General features: G+C 52.6%; 1 protein-coding gene across 6 annotated transcripts in view; it reads right to left on the minus strand.

The window, feature by feature from the left end:
- Positions 1–19,214, minus strand: part of SEMA3B (semaphorin 3B) — a 49,335-nt gene that overhangs the window by 21,278 nt on the left and 8,843 nt on the right. For 2 of the 6 annotated variants that reach the window (XM_038772864.1, XM_038772860.1), the window contains exon 1: positions 805–887. The exons of 1 other annotated variant lie outside the window; for it this stretch is intronic. The gene's annotated coding sequence lies outside the window, so the exon portion shown is untranslated. Of the gene's footprint in view, positions 1–804; positions 996–19,214 lie in introns of those variants that run through there. 3 more of the 6 variants (XM_038772863.1, XM_038772862.1, XM_038772865.1) reach the window with 2 other exon arrangements.

The following is a 19,214-nucleotide window of genomic DNA, read 5'->3' on the forward strand; positions in this document are numbered from 1 at the left end:
TCTAAGTTCCCCAGACCAAAGTAGGACGGCCGCAGGTGTTACCCCTATCCACTCCCTGCGACACTGCCCGGCTCGCCCGGCCTTGGGGAAACTAAGAAGAGAAAAGGGGTCGCTGGGGCAGGACGTCTAGCCCCGACTCTCCTTCCGGGAGCCCCGGAAAGGGGCAAACGAACGGTGTTAGTACTCCTTGAGGACCTCGGCATCCTCTTCCCACCCCCCCGCCCAACCTCCCCCGAAACAAAGTAAAAAAAACTGGACCCCAAAGCGTGGTACCCGCAGCAGGAGCCTCGAACCGGGCGCCCGGGCCGAACTGAAGGGGCTTTAAGGGGCCTCCTCCAGGAGGCCTTCCCAGACTGAGCCCCTTCCTTCCTCTCCCCCTCGTCCCCCTCTCCATCCCCCCCATCTTACCTCCTTCCCTTCCCCACAGCACCTGTATAGATGTATATACGTTTGTACATATTTCTTACTCTGTTTTATTTGTACATATCTATTCTATTTATTTTGTTAGTATGTTTGGTCTTGTTCTGTGTCTCCCCCTTTCAGACTGTGAGCCCGCTGTTGGGTAGGGACTGTCTCTACATGTTGCCAATTTGTACTTCCCAGGCGCTTAGTACAGTGCTCTGCACATAGTAAGCGCTCAAGAAATACGATTGATGATGATGAGGGAGATGAGGAGTGGCCCTCTCCGAGGAGCTCCAAGCCCCCCCACGATTCTCCCTCCGACCCCCCTGCGGCCAAACCTCCCGGGGCCCAGGACTCACAATATCCTCCCCCCCCACCGGCGTTCCCCTTCTTTCCCCTCACCTGGTTTGGCTCCTGGTGGGGGGGAACCCAGGCTCGGGACCCCCCAGGACCCGGTCCAACCGCCGAGAGCAGTGAGGGACGGGGTGGGGGGTAGGGGTTTGCCGGCCCCGGCGACTCCTCCGGCCCCAGGAGCGGGATGGCAGGCAGGCGCCAACCCAGTGGAGAGCCGCCGCCGCCGCCGCTGCCACGAACTCAGTCAGCTCCGGCTGCCTCCGGGGCTGCACAGCTGGATTTCGCCGCTTCCAGATGTTGCCGGAACCTCCCGCAGGCTCCCTCCGCCCACCTCACCCTCCCTGGCTTCGGGCACAGCGGGCCCGGCCTCTCCTCCCCTGCCCTCCCCCCCCTCCGCTAATCTCGGCGCGGGAGGGAGGCAGCCCGCAGTCCGCCGGGGTAGGCGGCAGAGGGCCGGGAGAGGGAGGCGGCGAGGGCAGGGCAGGGGACACAAGGGGGAGGGACCGGGAGCCAAATCCCCAGCCACGCGGCCCCGGAGCCCAGGGAGACCGTGAGCGGTGGTGGTGGTGGTGCTGGTAGTGGGTTAAGGCCAGACACACATTAGCCAACACATCCGATAACACGGGTAAGTAAGAAGACGGTACATTACCGTGGCACACTAACATTTCCCCACACACAAGAAGGAGTCATTGCAAAGCCCAGCTGCTCTGCCCAAGTCTCTCCGTTCCCGCTGCCTGCGCGCTCTCTATCTTGCTTCAGCCGAAGCTGGAGCGTGAGATGGGATGAGGTGATCTGTGGTCAGACGCTGCCTTTTGGATACGCAGCCAGAACCACATATAATACACAGTGTGACAAACACTCGAACCGGGTTCCAGTTCACCCGCAGGGTTACCCACTATCCCCACCCTACCCAGACCCGTGGAAGAGGGGAGGGGCTGAAAGAAAATTCTCCAAGAGGAATTTAAGGAGCTAAACCTTCTTTACTTCTCTCTCCCTTTGGCCCATCCCCGTCTCCTGCGCTGACCCCAGCCTCTTGCTCTGGCCTAGCCCACGGCATCACATCTGGATGGCATGATTCCCTGTGTCAAGGAGGGCTGGGGTTCCCGTAGGGGTGAGACAGGGACACCTATGTGGTGCTGAGCTCGTTCCCCAATGCAAGGGACTAAACTGGAGCAAAGCTGGATCTCCTGCTCACCTTGCCTCAGGCTCCTTCTGACCTGGAATAACCCCAGGAGTGGGGTGACCTTGTCAACCCCTAATTCAGTACACTCAAGATCCACAGGACAGTGACTGTGCCAGACTGAGCTTCATCCTTTAGTGCTTGGACTCTGATCTGTGCCATGGGAAGAGTGCCAAATGGGAGGAGAGATGTCAGGGTCTTCCTTCTGGACTGGCATCCTAACTCTCTTTGGAGGGGCTGGGTGGGCAAGGGATTGCCCTTTGACAGTTTCCATGTCAGTCACAAGGGAGATAAGAATAGTAGTCTTGTCCCAGCTCTGGAAATCTACTGGAATGGGCTGGTGGGCAGGGAAAGGGAATAAGTGCCTTGTGAGCAGGGAACATCTCGCTGAAGTGTTGTACTTTCCCAGGAACGTAGTACGGTGCATTGCACAGAGGGAGTACTCAATAAATGCCCTTACTACTATGAGGGGTTTGTGAAGCAGCGTGGCTTAGTGGAAAGAGCCCGGGCTTGGGAGTCAGAGGTCATGGGTTCGAATCCCGACTCCACCACTTGTCAGCTGTGTAACTTTGGGCAAGCCACTTCACTTCTCTGTGCCTCAGTTCCCTCATCTGTAAAATGGGGATTAAGATTGTGAGCCCCCCGTGGGACAACCTGATCACTTTGTAACCTCCCCAGTGCTTAGAACAGTGCTTTGCACATAGTAAGTGCTTAATAAATGCCATTATTATTATTAGTAGTGGTATTATTAAGTTGGTTGGGGGAGTGGGGAGGAAGGGAAGTCCCCAAGTGTAAGGCAAGTGTGTAATTCCCACATGGTTGGGCAGGTGTGGCAGGAGCCTAACCTTCCTTAAAGTCCCTAGGCTGAGAAGGTCTGACTCAGGAAAGGGGCACAGAGTGTGTGATGGAGAGGAAGAGGGGAAGGGAAGGCAATCCCTGGAAGGCAATTCTTAACCCAGTTTTCAATGGTAAGAGGGTTTTGTGTGTGTGTGCACAACCATGAGCATGCACAGACAGCTGTCCCTGCATGGTCCTTCCTCTCCCTCCGCTCAGCTGTCTTGCAACTGTGGGCCCCCATCCAGCCCCACACAAACAAAATTCTTTGACTGTTTCCAGTTTTCCACTGTGAGCTGCCAAGATCAGCAAGTGCTATCCACTCCCTCAACCCCCCCTAACCCCCCAGTCCAAGGCCTCTGCTCCCGGTGGAAGTGACTACTGCTCCTGGCGCTTAGGGTTCCATGCCTCTGGACACATGTGTCAGGAAGGGGACAGGGGCTTCCATGAGGGGCCCCAGCCCACAGAAAGATGAACTGGACAATTCTCATCTTGGGGGGCCAGGTGGCTTGGGTTCACCGAAGATGACTCAAAGCAGATAAAGGGCAGTGCCTTCATTTCATTGGAGGTGGAGCCACCACTACCACCAACACCCTGACACCCCTAGTCTCCTCCATTTCTGTAGCTTCAGAGTTTAGTCCTGGACTCAGCCCCCAGTCCAAAGACCCTACCAAGGTGTGGGCTGTGTTTTTCACCTCCGATTCCCCCTTCACCTTCTAGGTCTTCCACAGCCTGCTCCGAACACTGCTCCTCACTACAAGCCCATAGGACTGGCTCTGGCTCGCTGGGCCAGGATGGGGGAAGGCTCTTTTTGCCCCGGAGGAGGAGAAAGGGGGAAGGAGCCCAGGGGCCAGGAGGGTGGCTCCCGGCCAGGGGATGTTTAGGCTGCAGCAGCCTGGCTGAAGGTCTCTCTCGCACTCCCTCCTTCCCCCAGAGGCTCTCTCCCCAAGGTCAGGCTGGAATTCCCAGGGCCAGGGGCTCCTCCTCAGGGTGGGGCTCCCTGTTCCTTGGAGAATGCAGAGCTGCACATACCCATCTCTCTCCAAGTCTTTGGCTGCAGCTCAATCAATAAAGAATATTTATTGAGCGCTTACTATGTACAGAGCACTGTACTAAGCCCTTGGGAGAGTATACTTCAACATAATTAGCTGACACGTTCCCTGCCCACAACGAGCTTACAGTCTAGAGTGGGGGGGGGGGGGGGGGGGACGACAGACATTAATATGAAGCTGTGACTCCAACCTCTCCAGAGGGGGTGAAGGATCCACTCTCAACTCAAATGCCTCTTGCTCCCACTGTTCCCAGAGCCTGGAACTCCCTCCCGCCTCCGTCTTTAAAGCCCCCACTAAAATTCCACCTCCTCCAACAAGCCTTCCCGGACTTATTATCAACACCCCAAATCTTATCATCCATTCAGTTGCCTCTTGCACTTATGCACTTCTTTATGTCTATCCTGGGGCCTTGTGTTTATATACTTATTCGAGACTGTAAGCTCATTGTGGGCAGGTAATGTGTCTGTTATATTGTTATACTGTACTCTCCCAAGTGCTTAGTACAGTGCTCTGCACAGAGTAAGCATTCAACAAATATGACTGACTATTCGATACTTCATTGTCTGTGACTCTGGTTAGAGTGTGAGCTCCTTGTGGGCAGGGAATATGTTTTGTGCTTCTGTTTGATCTCCCAAGTGCTTAGTAATAATAATAATAATAATGGTATTTGTTAAGCACTTACCATGTGCCAAGCACTGTACTAAGCGCTGGGGGGGATACAAGCAAATTGGGTTGGACACAGTCCCTGGCCCACATGCGGCTCACAGTCTTCATCCCCACTTTACAGATGAGGTAACTGAGGCACTTGAGAAGTGAAGTGACTTGCCCAAGGCCACGCAGCAAAGTGGCGGAGCCAGGATTAGAACCCATGACCTTCTGACTCCCAGGCCTGTGCTCTGTCCACTATGTCATGCTGCTCCAGCACATCATACCTGGTATCATACTTGCGGGCAGGGAATGTGTCACTTTGTTCGTCTTTACTTCCCAAGTACTCATACAGTGCACTGCACCAAGTGGGCATTCACTAAATGCCATCACTGCTACTACTACTCAAGCGGCACCTAGCAGGGCCCAGATTCTCAGCCAGCTACCCGCTGCACTCACAGTGCTCCCTTTCTTTATCCTTACCCTTATCTCCGTTGAAAAACATGCAATACAGAAACACCCTGTCACACACATATACAAATACACGGAGACCCAGAGAAACACCCACTCTGACAAACGCACACTGATTGACTGGCCAAACTCCGGCTGGGACGTGGGCTTCAAAGAAAAGCAGGCATTTTATTTTGTAGGAGGCTTGGGTTATAGGGAGCGGGTGCCCAGGACTTACGACGCTAGGCACCAAGTCACATCAACCTTTGCCCCTCCAAGTACCCCCAAAGTCTGAGTGTCCCTCGTGCGGACACACCCCACTCATCTATCCTCCATCCTTGATACCCATTACCTAAAGCTCTGCACCAATCTTCTCTCTGACCTGCCAGGGAGACCTGTGTTGGCCCAAGTCCCTTTTGGGGCCTCACGTGCAACCTCCACGTCTCAGGGAGTCCTCAGTCCTGCTCACGGAGGGTGTTACAGTGAATCCTGACTGCAGGGCAAACGGAAAAGGAGCTGCCTCCACCATTGTCATCCGAGGTTGCCTGGGCCAGGGTCTGATGGCAGGCAATGATAAGGAGGGCCCAGACAGCCCTGGATGTGACTGCTAGAGCAACTTGGGAAAACTGGAGCTACTGGGAAGCAGGAGGGAGTGGCATCAGCAGAACTGGTGATCCAGAGCATCAGGTGAGGGGGGGGAAGGAGCGTAGTGGATAGAGCATGGGCCTGGGATGCAGAAGGTCACTCGTCTGCCGTGTGGCCTTGGGCAAATCGCTTCACTTCTCCATGCCTCAGTTGCCTCACCTGTAACCCTAACATCTAACCCTGGAGCCCAAAGCAAGACCAGTCCTTCAACCTGGGGTAACCCTTCCCTCCCCACTTCTCATCCTCCTCAATGGGCTCCTGAGTCATCCCGGCTCAGAGGGGACCAGCGGCCCTCCCTGCAAGGAAGCAAGGTCCCCCAGGGACCTGTTCTTCTCTCAACTGCGTCCAAGAAACCAAAAAAGCAAGAGCCCTTTATTCCTTCGCTTCTGGCTCACCAACAGGGTGCAGCAGGATGGCAGGATATTGGACAGCCCACTCCAAAGCAGACTGCATTCAGCACAGGGAGCAGAGACCCTGGCATGCCCCCAACCCCAGTTAGAAAGTCTGGGATGCACTGGGGGCCATGGTGGAAGAGGGGAATTGTGAGGTTGGAGGAGATGAGGTCACTGCACTGGAAAAACCCCTTCTGCTGTTGTGTCACTTCCTCTCTGGACACTTAGATGTCCTCTCAACATCACCACAAACTTAACATGTCTAAAACAGACTTCTTATCTTCCCACCCAAAACCTCTCCTCCCCGTGACTTTCCCATCATTGTAGATGGCTCCACCAACCTTCCTGTCTCACAAGTCCATAACCTTGATGTTATCTTTGTCTCCTCTCTCTCATTCAACCTACATATTCAATCCATCACTAAATCCTTTCGGTTCGACCTTCAAGACATTGCTAAAATCCGCTCTTTCCTCTCCATCCAAGCTGCTACCATGATAATCCAATCACTTATCCTGTCCCGCCTTGATTACTGTATCAAGCCTCCTTGCTGACCTGCCTCCTGTCTCTCCCCACTCTTGTCTATACCTCGCTCTGCTGTCCGGATCATTTTTCTACAAAAACATTCAGGCCATGTTTCCCCATTCCTCAAGAGACTCCAGTGGCTGTTCATCTACCTCAGCATCAAACAGAAACTCCTCACCATTGTCTTTAAAGCATTCATTCATTCATTCAATCGTATTTATTGAGCACTTACTGTGTGCAGAGCACTGTACTAAGCGCTTGGGAAGTACAATTTTACAACATCTAGAGACGGTCCCTACCCAACAGCAGGCTCACAGTCAAGAAGGGGGACACACAGCTCTTAATGGCCTCACCCGATCTGCCTAATCCCGTCTCCGCCTCTTGTCTGATGATGGCATTTGTTAAGCGCTTACTGTGTGCTGAGCACTGTCCTAAGCGCTCTAAGCTCTTGTCTGCTGTGTGACCTTGGGCAAGTCACTTCTCTGGGCCTCAGTTTCCTCATCTGTAAAATGGGGATGAAGACTGGGAGCCCCACGGGAGACAGGGACTGCGCCTAACCTGATTAGCTGGTGTCTGCCCCGGCGCTTAGTACGGTGTGTGGCACATAGTAAGCTCTTAAATACCGTCTGACTCTCGCCCAGCACTCAAAGCACTCAATCACCTTGCCCCCACCTACCTCACCTTGCTACTCTCCCACTACAACCCAACCCGCACATTTCACTCCTCTAATGCTAACCTTCTCCCTGTACCTTGATCTCGTCTATCTCGCCGCTGCCTCTCGCCCATGTCCTGCTTCTGGCCTGGAATGTCCTCCCTCCTCATATCCAACAGACAATTACTCTCCCCCTCCTTCAAAGCCTTGGAGATGTGTCTTCAATAAGAGGCCTTCCCTGACTAAGAAGCCCGCCTTTCCTCTTCTCCCACTCCCTCCTGCAACACCCTGACTTGCTCCCTTTAATCATCCCCCCTCCCAGCCCCACAGCACTTACATACATATCTGTGATTTATTTATCTATATTAATGTCTGTCTCTCCCTCTAGGCTGTAAGCCCATTGTGGGTGGGGAATGTGTCAGTTTGTTATATCATACTCTCCCAAGCGCTTAGTACAGTGCTCTGCACACAGTAAACGCTCAATAAATACAACTGACTGACTGGCACATTTCACCTTCCCCCAAGCCATCACATGCTGACTGGGAACTCATTTTTTATGGTATTTGTTAAGCGCTTACTATGTCCCAGGCATTGTACTAAGAACTGAAGTAGATATAGATAATGGGTTGGGCACAGTCCCTGTCCCACATGGGGCTCACAGTCTATGTATGTGGGAGAACAGGTATTGAATCCCCATTCCAGGTGAGGAAACTGAGGGACAGAGAAGTTCAGTGACTTGCCCAAGGTCCCACAGCAGACAAGTGGCAGATCTGGGAAACCAGTCCTCTGACCTGACTTCTGACCCCTGGGGTGCCCTGTCAATTGAAACTGCATTGACAGGACTGGCGTGTGCGCACGCCCACACACACCTCTGAGCTGGACCCGAACTCTGGCAAACCCCATTTAGGGTTCAGTCCTGGAATGGGAGGCAGGACTCCTAGGTTTGGGTCCCAGCTTTGCCCTTCTCCCACTGCCTGACCTTGCATATCCTTGTGCTGGGCCTCAGTTTATCCTTCTGTACAATGGGCATAATGAGTCCCAACCTTTCTCAGCCAGGGAGGACTGGGCAGGGTTAGCCTGCTGGAGAAAGGGGCAAGTTACCCAGGGCACCTCAGCCAGGACATCTTTTCCCAGATCACCATAACAATTAATAAAATAATTATGGTATTTTGTTAAGTGCTTACTATGTGCCAGGCACTGTACTAAGAGCTGGGGTAGATACAAGCAAATCAGGTTGGACACAGTCCCTGTCCCGCACAGGGCTCACAGTCTTCATCCCTATTTTACAGATGAGGTCACTGAGGCACAGAGAAGCAAAGTGGATTGCCCAAGGTCACACATCTGACAAGTGGCAGAGCCGGGATTAGAACTCATGACCTTCTGACTCCCAAGCCCATGCTCTATCCACTATACCATGCTGCTCCTCCTCCAAACGCTTTCCCCCACCCCCAACCAAATCCCTGCGCAACAGCCTCAGGTTACCTTTGCTTTCCTGCACTGCAGCCCTTGAGCACCACCCATCCCACCTGGCCCCTTTCTATTTGCTCCCACCAGACACACAAAGGCCGCTGGGCATCTTTGTTATCGTTTCTAACCCCACCCCACCCCCGCGCCCACTCACCCCATTCCCTTTCTGCACGGAGTGGGCATTGCTCTGAAAGGTCCTTGAGGCAGTAGCGGCAAAGCTGAGCTGGGCACAGAGTAAGGCAGGTGAAGCAGGCACCCCCAGCCCCTACCTGGGTTCTTCTTATTATGGGGGTGCTGTATCAGAGAGGGCTGAGATGACAGGAAAGTGGCAGGGCCGGGCAGGGCAGGCTTGTGGCTCATTCCAACCACATGTAGGCTTGCCCAGACTCAGGAATGTGAGGCTGCCTCCAGAGGCCACCTGCTTTAGCCATTAAGGTCAGCGGCTCCACGGCTTCCCGCTCCTGGGGCACCCCAGACCCCACCCAGAGCCTTCTGAGAAGAGACAGATCCTGATGTGGAAATTGGGACACCCACCTCTGGAGAGAGAGAACCAGTCAATGATAGAGATAGACCTTCGGGTGGAGGCAAGGTGGTCTCTCGATTGGGCTCTAGGGTACGTGGGGTGTAGGTGGGTGGGGATGGAGTTGGTTGGTGGGAAGTGGGTGGTGATGGGGCCTGGGATCGGAAGATGAGGTACCATATTTTGGGAGAAAGGGCTAGAGGAGGACCCAGGGAAGAGGACTATACATAAAATGTCTGGGGAGGCTTCCCATAGAGGGGCAGATACTCTCCCAAGTACCCCCCTCCCCACAAAGAAAGATATTTCCCTTCATCTTCATCTGCTGCTCCATCCTTACTCTCGGGATGCAAGAGGCCCTTAGCCCCTTGCAGAGAATCAGTCTCTTAGGGGGCTCTGGGCTTCGGCTCAAAGCTGCTCTCCCTTCTTAGTCTGGAGTTTCCCTTTCCTCCTGGAGCTTGCAACTCCCAGAGGTGAGAGAGAGAAACTCTGTACTCTCAGCCTGACACAACTGTCCCCAATGGTCTCTCCTAACCCAGGCTCCCCCCAAGTCCCATCAGGGTCCCAGATCCCTCTCAGATCCTGATTTAGTTGGGTGGGGGAGGCGAAGAGTGACAGGGGGAAGAGTTGGGGAATCTGTCCCACACTCTCCCACCTCCAAATTCTTTCTGTCAGATGGCTTCTGGAATCTTCCTGGTTTACTGGGGAGCAGCTGGCCTTCTCCCTCCCACCCTAATCCCTGGAGACAGATAGGATCCAGCCCCCCACACCCCCATCAACTCCTGGACCAATATCTATCTCTTAGCCCTGTCCACTTCTTCTGGGGTTTTCTGGCTCTGCAGAAACAAGCAGGAGGGAATCCAGGGAGGAGGAGTGAGGGTGGGGAGGGGGATCAGGGGGCTGCAACCAGTGCAATGAGCAGTGGGACCAGAGAAGACAATCAGTTCTGGAACAGAAAGCTGGTGGGGTCTGGGGCTCAGGAACAGGCTGAGGACAGAGTGGTCAGGGCCAGGGCTGTGGTGGAGGTGCTGACAAGGAAGGAGGGAGGGAGGGAGAAGAAAGGGAAAGAGGGAGGGAAGGTGCCACTAATGACAGCGCCTGGGGAAAGCAGTGAGCAGCAGCTCAGCCCATACCCCCACTCGATAGGGTCCCCGCCTCTTGGCAGCCCACGCTCCTGCACATTCCTTTCGGGGTGAGGTCAGCCCCTGGGGGAGCACCAGCCACATCACAACTTCTTCTCCAGCTCCTGTTTTCTCCATCTGGGCAGGGAGGGGGCCTGCCAGGCGCAGGAAAACAAGTGCATGGTGGGGAGGAAAGATTGGGCCAGGCCACTCAACTCTCACAGCTCACCTCCTTTCCCAAGCAGCTGACAGGAGTTGGGCTCTTGGAACCAGTGTTCAGGTGGGAAGTCCAACTGGCTCCCTCATCGCCCCTCTCCTCCCTGGATCACCTGGTGTCTATATCCCCCTCCATTCTTCCAGATAAGAGATCAAAGGCCAAGGAGAGGGCATCAGGCTAGGCCCTAGCCAGCGCCACCAAAGGGCCTGGGTTCCACAGGTTAGGGCCGAAGGGGACCGGGTCCTCCGGTGTCCTTACCACGGGTATCGGGGAGGGGGAAGCAGATGCTAAGGTAGGAGCAGGGAGGAGAGACACAGGGAGGAAGTCTCACAAATCTCGGGGACTTAGCTGGTACTCTACCATGTGATCTTGTAAGAGAGGGGCGCCCCAGTGACAAGGTAACCTCCATGTCATCTCGTTCACCGTCCCTTCCTGCCACTGACAAGTCTGAAGTAGGTTGGGCCTAGGGCTGGGAGTGGAAGGGTTAGGGAGGTGGGAGGCAGGGTCCAAGGGCAAGAAGCTGAGGGGGGTCAGGGCTTAGGGGTGTGAGACCAGAGCCTGGGATCAGAAGGCCTGGGGAGGGGGAGGAGCTGGCTAGGGGAGAAAAGGTCATTAGCCAGCTGGAGACAGATGAAGTAGATCACCCAGCACCAGCTCCCACCCCTTCCCTGGGCATCTCTGGCATTCACGGCAACCCTTAACCCTTTCCACACCATTCATTCATTCAATCGTATTTATTGAGCGCTTACTGTGTGCACAGCACTGTACTAAGCGCTTGGGAAGTACAAGTCGGCAACATATAGAGACGGTCCCTACCCAACAACAGGCTCACGGTCTTCTCTTTGGGTCAACTGGGTCCCCCATGCACATAGGCCACAGGGGAGGGGAGTGGCGAAGATCCTAGAAGAAACTGAGGGGAAGGAGGTCTCAGAATGAAGCAGCAGGACCTGGTTGAGAAGTCAGGCATCCCGGACCTATCCAGATCAGGCAGATGATCTCACGGCTGTGGCGGGAGCCTTTGAGGAGGACTTGATTTCCCCCTCGGTTTGCTTTCTTCGCAGGAGGCGGGGCGGGGGGGGGTGGGGGTGGCACAGGCAGGTGATGAGTCTGCTCCTGATGTCCAGATTAACTCTTTGCCAATCATAATGCTCTAGACCCACTCTATAGATAGGGAAACTGAGGCCCAGGAAGAGGAAGAGACCCAACCAGGTCCCAAACCCAGTCCTTCCCCATCCTCTACCCTTTGACCAAGCCCTTGACCCAAGCCCTGACCACCTGATTCTAGATCCACCACTAAGCCCATTATCCAAGCCCACTCTCTAAAGAGTTAATCTGACTCTCTCTGCCCTCCTCACCTCCCAGACCAAGATCCCGTGGACTGGGAATGCTGACAGTTCAAGTCACAATAGTAGTGGCATACTAGTGCACACACATACATCCACATGCAAACCACACAGAACCCCTCAACCCCACCCCACTAAACCCCTCATACACACCAAGCAGAAAGACTCTGGGCCCATGCCCAGGTTGACACTGCTTTCTAAAATCCAGAGGTTTTTTTCCCCGGTCAGTGGAGGGGCCACTGTTCATCAGCAGCTGATGTTTCTCTCCCCACTACACATCTCCATGACTTTTCCCCTGTCCCTGGATGGCCTGGACTCAATTGATCATATTTATTGGATTGTTTACTTTGTGCAGAGCACTGTACTAAGTGTTCAGAAGAGTACACTATAACAGAGTTGGTAAACACTTTCCCTGCCCACAATGAGCTTACAGTTTAGATGGGGAGACAGATATTAATATAAGCAGCATGGTTAGTAGATAGAGCATGGGCCTGGGAATTCAAAAGGACCTGGGTTCTAATCCTGGCTCTGTCACTTGTCTGCTGTGTGACATAGATCAAGTCACTGCGCTTATTTGGGCCTCAGTTACCTCATCTATAAAATGGGGATTAAGAGTGTGAGCCCCATGTGGAACATGGACTGTGTCCAGCCTGATTAACTTGTATCTACCCTAGCATTTAGAACACTGCGTGGCACATAGTAAGCACTTAACAAGTACCATTATCATCAACATCATCATAAATAAAATACAGATATGTACATAAGTGCTGTGGAGATGAGGGAGGGGTGAATAAAGAGTGCAAATCCAAGTGCAAGGGTGATGTAGAAGGGAATGAGAGAAGAAATGAGGGCTTAATTAGGGAAGGCCTATTGGAGGACATGTTCTTTCAATAAGGCTTTGAAGGTGGGGAGTGTGGTGGTCTGTCAGATATGAAGTGGGAGGGTGTTCCAGGCCAGAGGGAGGATGTGGGCAAGGGGTCAGCGGTGAGATAGACGAGATCGAGGTACAGTGAGTAGGTTGGCATTAGAGGAGTGAAATGCGCGGTCTGATTTGTAGTAGGAAATCGGGGAGGTAAGGTAGGCGGGGACAAGGTGATTGAGTGCTTTAAACCAAATGGCAAGGAGTTTCTGTTTGATGCAGAGGAGGATGGACAACCACTGGAGGTTCTTGAGGAGTAGGGAAATATGGACTGAACAGTTTTGTAGAAAAACGATCCAGGCAGCAGAGTGAAGTATGGACTGAAGTGGGGAGAAACAGGAGGCAGGGAAGTTAGCAAGGAGGCTGATGCAATAATCGAGGCGGGATAAGTGCTTGTATTAATGTGGTAGCAGTTTGGAGGGAGAGGAAAGGGGGGATTTTAGCAATGTGAAGGCTGAACTGAGAGAATCTGGTGATAGATTTAGCATGTGGGTTGAAAGAGAAAGGAGTCAAAGATAACACCAAGGGTATGGGCTTGTGAGACAGGAAGGATGGTGGTGCTGTCTACAGTGATGGGAAAGTCACGGGGAGGACAGGGTTTGGGTGGGCAGATGAATAATTCTATTTTGGACATGTTAAATTTGAGCATCAGCAGGACATCCTGCCTGAAGGCAGGAGGAACTATGAGATTGCAGAGAGGGAGAGAGATCAGGGCTGGAGATGTAGATTTGGGAATCACCTGCATAGAGGTGGTAGTTGAAGTCATGGGAGTGAATGAGTACAAGGGAGTGGGTCAGCCAGTCAGTCAACTGTATTTATTGAGCACTTACTGTGTGCAGAACACTGTACTAAGTGCTTGGGAGAGAACAATATAACAGACACATTCCCTGCCCACAACGAACTTACAGTCTAGAGGGGGAGACAGACAGAGAAGCAGCATGGCACGGGCTTTGGAGTCAGAGATCATGGATTCAAATCCCGGCTCCACCACTTGTCAGCTGTGTGACTTTGGGCAAGTCACTTAACTTCTCTATGCCTCAGTTACCTCATCTGTAAAATGGGGATGAAGACTGTAAGCCCCCCGTGAGACAACCTGAACACCTTGTAACCTCCCCAGCGCTTAGAAGAGTGCTTTGCACATAGTAAGCACTTAATAAATGCCATCATTACTATTATTAATATAAATAAATTACAGATATGCATACATGCTGTGGAGCTGGGAGGGAGCATGAATAAAGGGAGCAAGTCAGAGCGATGCAGAAGGGAATTGAAGAAAGGGAAAAGCGGGCTTAGACAGGTGGTTGTAGATGGAGACTAGAAGAGGTCCCAGAACTGGGCTTTGAGGGACTCCCACATTTAGGGGGTGGGAATCAGAGGAGGAGCCCGTGAAAGAGACTGAGAATGAGCAGCCAGAAAGATAGGAGAACCAGGAGAGGACAGTGTCAGTGAAGCCAAGGTTGGATAATGTGTCCAGGAGATGGGAGTCATCCACAGTGTCGAAGGCAGCTGCAAGGGGAAGGATTAGGATAGAGTAGAGGACATTGGTTTAGCAAGGAGATCATTGACCCTACTCCACCCAACAAGGCTCAGGGGCTTTATCCCAGGAGCCCCAGCCCCATTGGGCACCTTCTCCTTTCGGGTGCCATTGTAGAGCCATTTCCAAAAAGGAAATCAGGAAACAAACTCATAGCCCAGGTGCTCCCACCGGTCCCTCCCTGTCACATCTGCCAACCTTATCACCTTTGTGGTTGCAGGCTCTGTGGAGACTCCAAAATGTATTTGAGGACTCTCACCCACCATGACTTCAAGGCCCTTTCCCAGATCCAACCCATCCTGCACCACTTTGGTGCTGTTCCTTCATGTCCATCCCCACTCCTTCCTCGCATGACCTGCCTTGCCCCACATCCCGGGTTGCCCTTGTGTCCCCTGTTCCATTCATCATCCAGCCCCTCAGAGGAGGCCCTAGTCCCATTCATTCATTCATTCAATTGTATTTCCTGAGCACTTACTGTGTGCAGAGCACTGTACTAAGCACTTGGAAAGTTCAATTCGCAAGGGATAGAGACAATCCCTATCCAACAACAGGCTCACAGTCTAGAAAGGGGAGACAGAAAACAAAACAAAACAAGTAGACAGGCATCAATAGCATCAAAATAAATAGAATTATAGATATATACACAGCATTAATAAAATAAATAGAATAATAAATATGTACAAATATACACAAGTGCTGTGGGGCGGGGAAGGAGGTAGAGCAGAGGGAGGGAGTAGGGGCGATAGTCTTTTAGACTGTGAGCCCACTGTTGGGTAGGGACTGTCTCTATATGTTGCCAACTTGTACTTCGCAAGCGCTTAGTACAGTGCTCTGCACACAGTAAGCGCTCAATAAATATGATTGATTGATTGATGGGGAGGAGGAGCAGAGGAAAGGTGGGGCTCAGTCTGGGAAGGCCTCCTGGAGGAGGTGAGCTCTCAGTAGGGCTTTGAAGGGGGAAGAGAGCTAGTTTGGCAGATGTGAGGAAGGCACTCCAGCCCAGAGGTAGGATGTGGGCCAAGGGTTGGCAGTGGGACAGGACAGAAAAGGCACATTGAGGAAGTTAGCGGCAGAGGAGCAGAGTGTGCAGGCTGGGCTGTAGAAGGACAGAAGGGAGGTGAGGTAGGAGGGGGCAAGTTTATGGAGAGCTTTGAAGCCAATAATGAGGAGTTTTTGCTTCATGCGAAGGTTGATAGGCAACCACTGGAGATTTTTGAGGAGGGGGCGGTGACATGACCAGAGCGTTTCTGTAGAAAGATAATCCGGGCAGCAGAGCGAAGTATAAACTGAAGCAGGGAGAGACAGGAGGTTGGGAGATCAGAAAGGATGCTCATGCAGTAATCCAGTTGGGATAGGATGAGAGACTATCCCGACTGGATTACTGCAACAAGGCAGCGGTTTGGATGGAGAGGAAAGGGCGGATCTTGGCGATGTTGGGAACGTGAGACCGGCAGGTTTTGGTGACGGATTGGATGTGTGGGGTGAATGAAAGAGCGGAGTCAAGGATGACACCAAGGTTGTGGGTTTATGAGAAGGGAAGGATGGTAGTGCCATCCACAGTGACGGGAAAGTCAGGGAGAGGACAGGGTTTGGGAGGGAAGATAAGGAGCTCAGTGGGCAGAGGTCATGGTCAGTCTGACTTATTAATGCTCCCTAGTCCAGGCTCTTCCCACCCCTTCACCCTCCTTCACACACACCCTTCCTCCCAACACCTCATGAATCCGACTTTTATAGATTCCACCTTCTGCCAATCCCTCAGCCACTTTTCCCTCACAAATATCTGGAATTGCTTACTCCTGCTAGGATGCTCCCTATAGGATGGACATAGTCAGCTGGGCAGAGCTGGCATGGGGCCCTGTGGCGGGGTTGGGGGGGAGAGAGAGGGAGAGAGAGGGAGAGAGAGGGAGAGAGAGGGAGAGAGAGGGAGAGAGAGGAAGAGAGAGGGAGAGAGAGGGAGAGAGAGGGAGAGAGAGGGAGAGAGAGGGAGAGAGAGGGAGAGAGAGGGAGAGAGAGGGAGAGAGAGGGAGAGAGACACACAAAACAAAAAACAACCATCTGGGGTAGGGGGTTGCTCAGACTCTTTCTTTCCCCACCTTAGCATTTGGCCTCTTCAGGGTAGGGGGGAGGGAAATGAACCACCCAGCACAGTCTGACTCTTGGAAGCTAGCCATGGCAACAGCCAGGCCGTGCTCCCTCAGACCTCTTTGCTGGGCACCAGCACAAGCAGTGCCTCTTCAACTTCCACTGGGTGGTTTGTTTTAGTGCTAAATACCCCTGCGGAAAAGTGCAACCCCTGGACAGAACTCCCCACCCCCAGCCCTACCAGCTCTCCTTCGCCTGGTGTCTCCCTGGAGCCCCTCCCCACTGCCAGGCAAGGCAGCCCCCAGCACAGCCATCACGGGCACATTCCTGCTGGGATTACCCGGCTCTGGGGATGGCCCCACAGCCACCCGACTGACTCCTAATCCCTTTGTGACTCCCCTGGCCTGGCTGGGGGTGGGAGCACGGGGGAGGCAGAGGGCACCTGGACTGGTGGGGAAGAGGAGTGAGTGGACCCTGCCCCTGCAGCTCCTGCCATAACCTCTTGCTGTAAGCATCACTGGGGGAGGTGGAAGCAAGAGACCACCAAAGGCTGGGGAGCGGAACTGGTTAAGTCAATCCTCTCCTGGCCTCCTGGGGCACAATCTCCCTAGAACTGCTCCACCATGTACACCTCTAATCCCTGAAATTTTCCATGTGAGGCAGGGCGCCTCACTGCCCCTTCAGGCTCCTTCCTGCTCTCATCTCCTCCTTAGACTCGGACTGAACTCCATTTCCCGGTCCTCACTGCCTCATCACTCTCCCAGCTGGTAGCATTATTAAAAGGCAGGCTCAGGTGATTCAGGAACTGCAGGGGTTTTGCCCAAACCCTTGGGCTTGAGGTAGGCCCAGACACCCTGGGGAGCAGCATGGCCTCCTGGAAAAAGCCCAGGCTTGGGAGTCAGAAGACCTGGGTTTTAATTCCAGCTGAGCCACTTAGCTTCTGTGTGACCTTGGGCAAGTCACTTAACTTCTCTGTGCCTCAGTTTCCTCAACTGCACAATGGAGAGAAGATGCCTGTTGTCCCTCTCCCTTAGACTATGAGCCCCATGTGGCACAGAAACTGTGTCTGACCTGATGAACTTGTATCTATGCCAGTGCTTAGCCCATAATCAGCACTTAACAAAATTATTATTGCTATTTCTTGAGGGGGCTCATGCCTGTGGGCAGTAGATCTTGGTTATCTGGGAGAACCCTAGCCCCCAAGCCACAAGTCAATAAATCAGTGGTATTTACTGGGGAGACAGCATGGCCTAGTGCCAAGAGCACGGACTTGGGAGTCAGAGGACATGGGTTCTAATCCTGGCTCTGCCACTTGTCTGCTGTGTGACTTTGGGCAAGTCACTTAACTTCTCTGTGCCTCAGTTACCTCATCTGTAAAATGGGGATTGACTGTGAACTTCACGTGGGACAACCTAATTACCTTGTCTCTACCCTAGTGCTTAGAACAGTGCTTGGCACATAGTAAGCGCTTAACAAATACCACAATTTTTATTAGTATTGAGTGTTTACTTTGTACAGAGCGCTCTACTAAGTGCTTGGGAGAGTGCAGTACAACAGGGTTGGTAGACACATTCCCTGTCCACAGGGAGCTTATTACAGTCTAGAGGGAGAGACAGAACTTAATATAAATAAATTATGGATATGTATATAAGTGCTGTGGGGCTGAGGGTAGGGCAAATATCAAGTGCTTAAAGGGTACAGATCCAAGTGCAGAAGCAATGAAGAAGGAATAGGGAGTTGGGGAAAAGAGGGCTTAATTGGCTAAGGACTCTTGGAGGAGATGTGACTGTTGTAAGACTTTGAAGATGGGGAGAGTAGTGGTCTGTTGTAATATGGGGGCGGGGTGGGGGGGGAGCTACAGGCCAGAAGGAGGGTGTGGGAAAAGGGTTGGGGAGAGATAGACGAGATGGAGGTACAGTGACTAAGTTGGCATTAGAAGAGGGAAGTGTGTGGATTGGGTTGTAGTAGGAAATCAGCGAGGTAAAAAAGGAGGGAGAGAGCTGATTGAGTGTTTCAAAAATCAATAGTAAGGAGTTTCTCTTTGATGTGGAGGTGAATAGGCAACCACTGGAGATCTTGAGGAGTGGGGAGAAGTGGACTGAATTTTTTTTTTTTTTAGAAAAATAATCTGGGCAGCAGAGTGAAGTATGGACTGGAGTGGGGAGAGACTGGAGAGGGGAGGTCAGCGAGGAGGCTGATGCAGTAGTCAAGGTGAATTAAGATCAGCTAGCAACAGTTTAGATGGCAAGGAAATGACAGATTTTAACAATTTTGTGAAGGTAGAACTGACAGGATTTGGTGACAGATTGAAGATGTGGGTTGAGTGAGAGAGATGAGTTGAAGATAATGCCAAGGTTATGGGCTTCTGAGATAAGGATAATAGTGATGTTGTCTACAATGATGGAAAAGGAGAGGACAGGATTTGGGTGGGCAAATGAGGAGTTTTGTTTTGGACACATTAAGTTTGAGGTGTAGGCAGGATATCCAATTAGAGATGTCATTTAGGCAGGAAGAAATATGAGACTGCAGAGGAGAGAGGATGGATTTAGGTTTGGAAATCATTGGCATAGAGGTGGTAGTCGAAACAATGGGAGTGAATGAGTTCCCCAAGGGAATGGGTATGGATGGAGAATAGAAGGGGACCCAGAACTGAGCCTTGAGGGACCCCCACTGTTTGAGGGTGGGAGGCAGAGGAGGAGGAGCCTACGAAAGAGACTGAGAATGAGTGGCCAGAGAGATAGCAGGAAAACCAGAGGAACTTTCCCTCTTGTCAGTTTGGGCATTTGGCTTGTAGTTCCACGAGCCCTGTAGGGCCATAATCGTAACCTCCTGGGAAGCGCAGATACTTCCGAGTGTCCCCTCGTTGCTTAGTGGAAAGATACTGGC

This window comes from Tachyglossus aculeatus, chromosome X1 (genome assembly GCF_015852505.1).
Source record: "Tachyglossus aculeatus isolate mTacAcu1 chromosome X1, mTacAcu1.pri, whole genome shotgun sequence".
Classification (NCBI taxonomy): domain Eukaryota; kingdom Metazoa; phylum Chordata; class Mammalia; order Monotremata; family Tachyglossidae; genus Tachyglossus; species Tachyglossus aculeatus.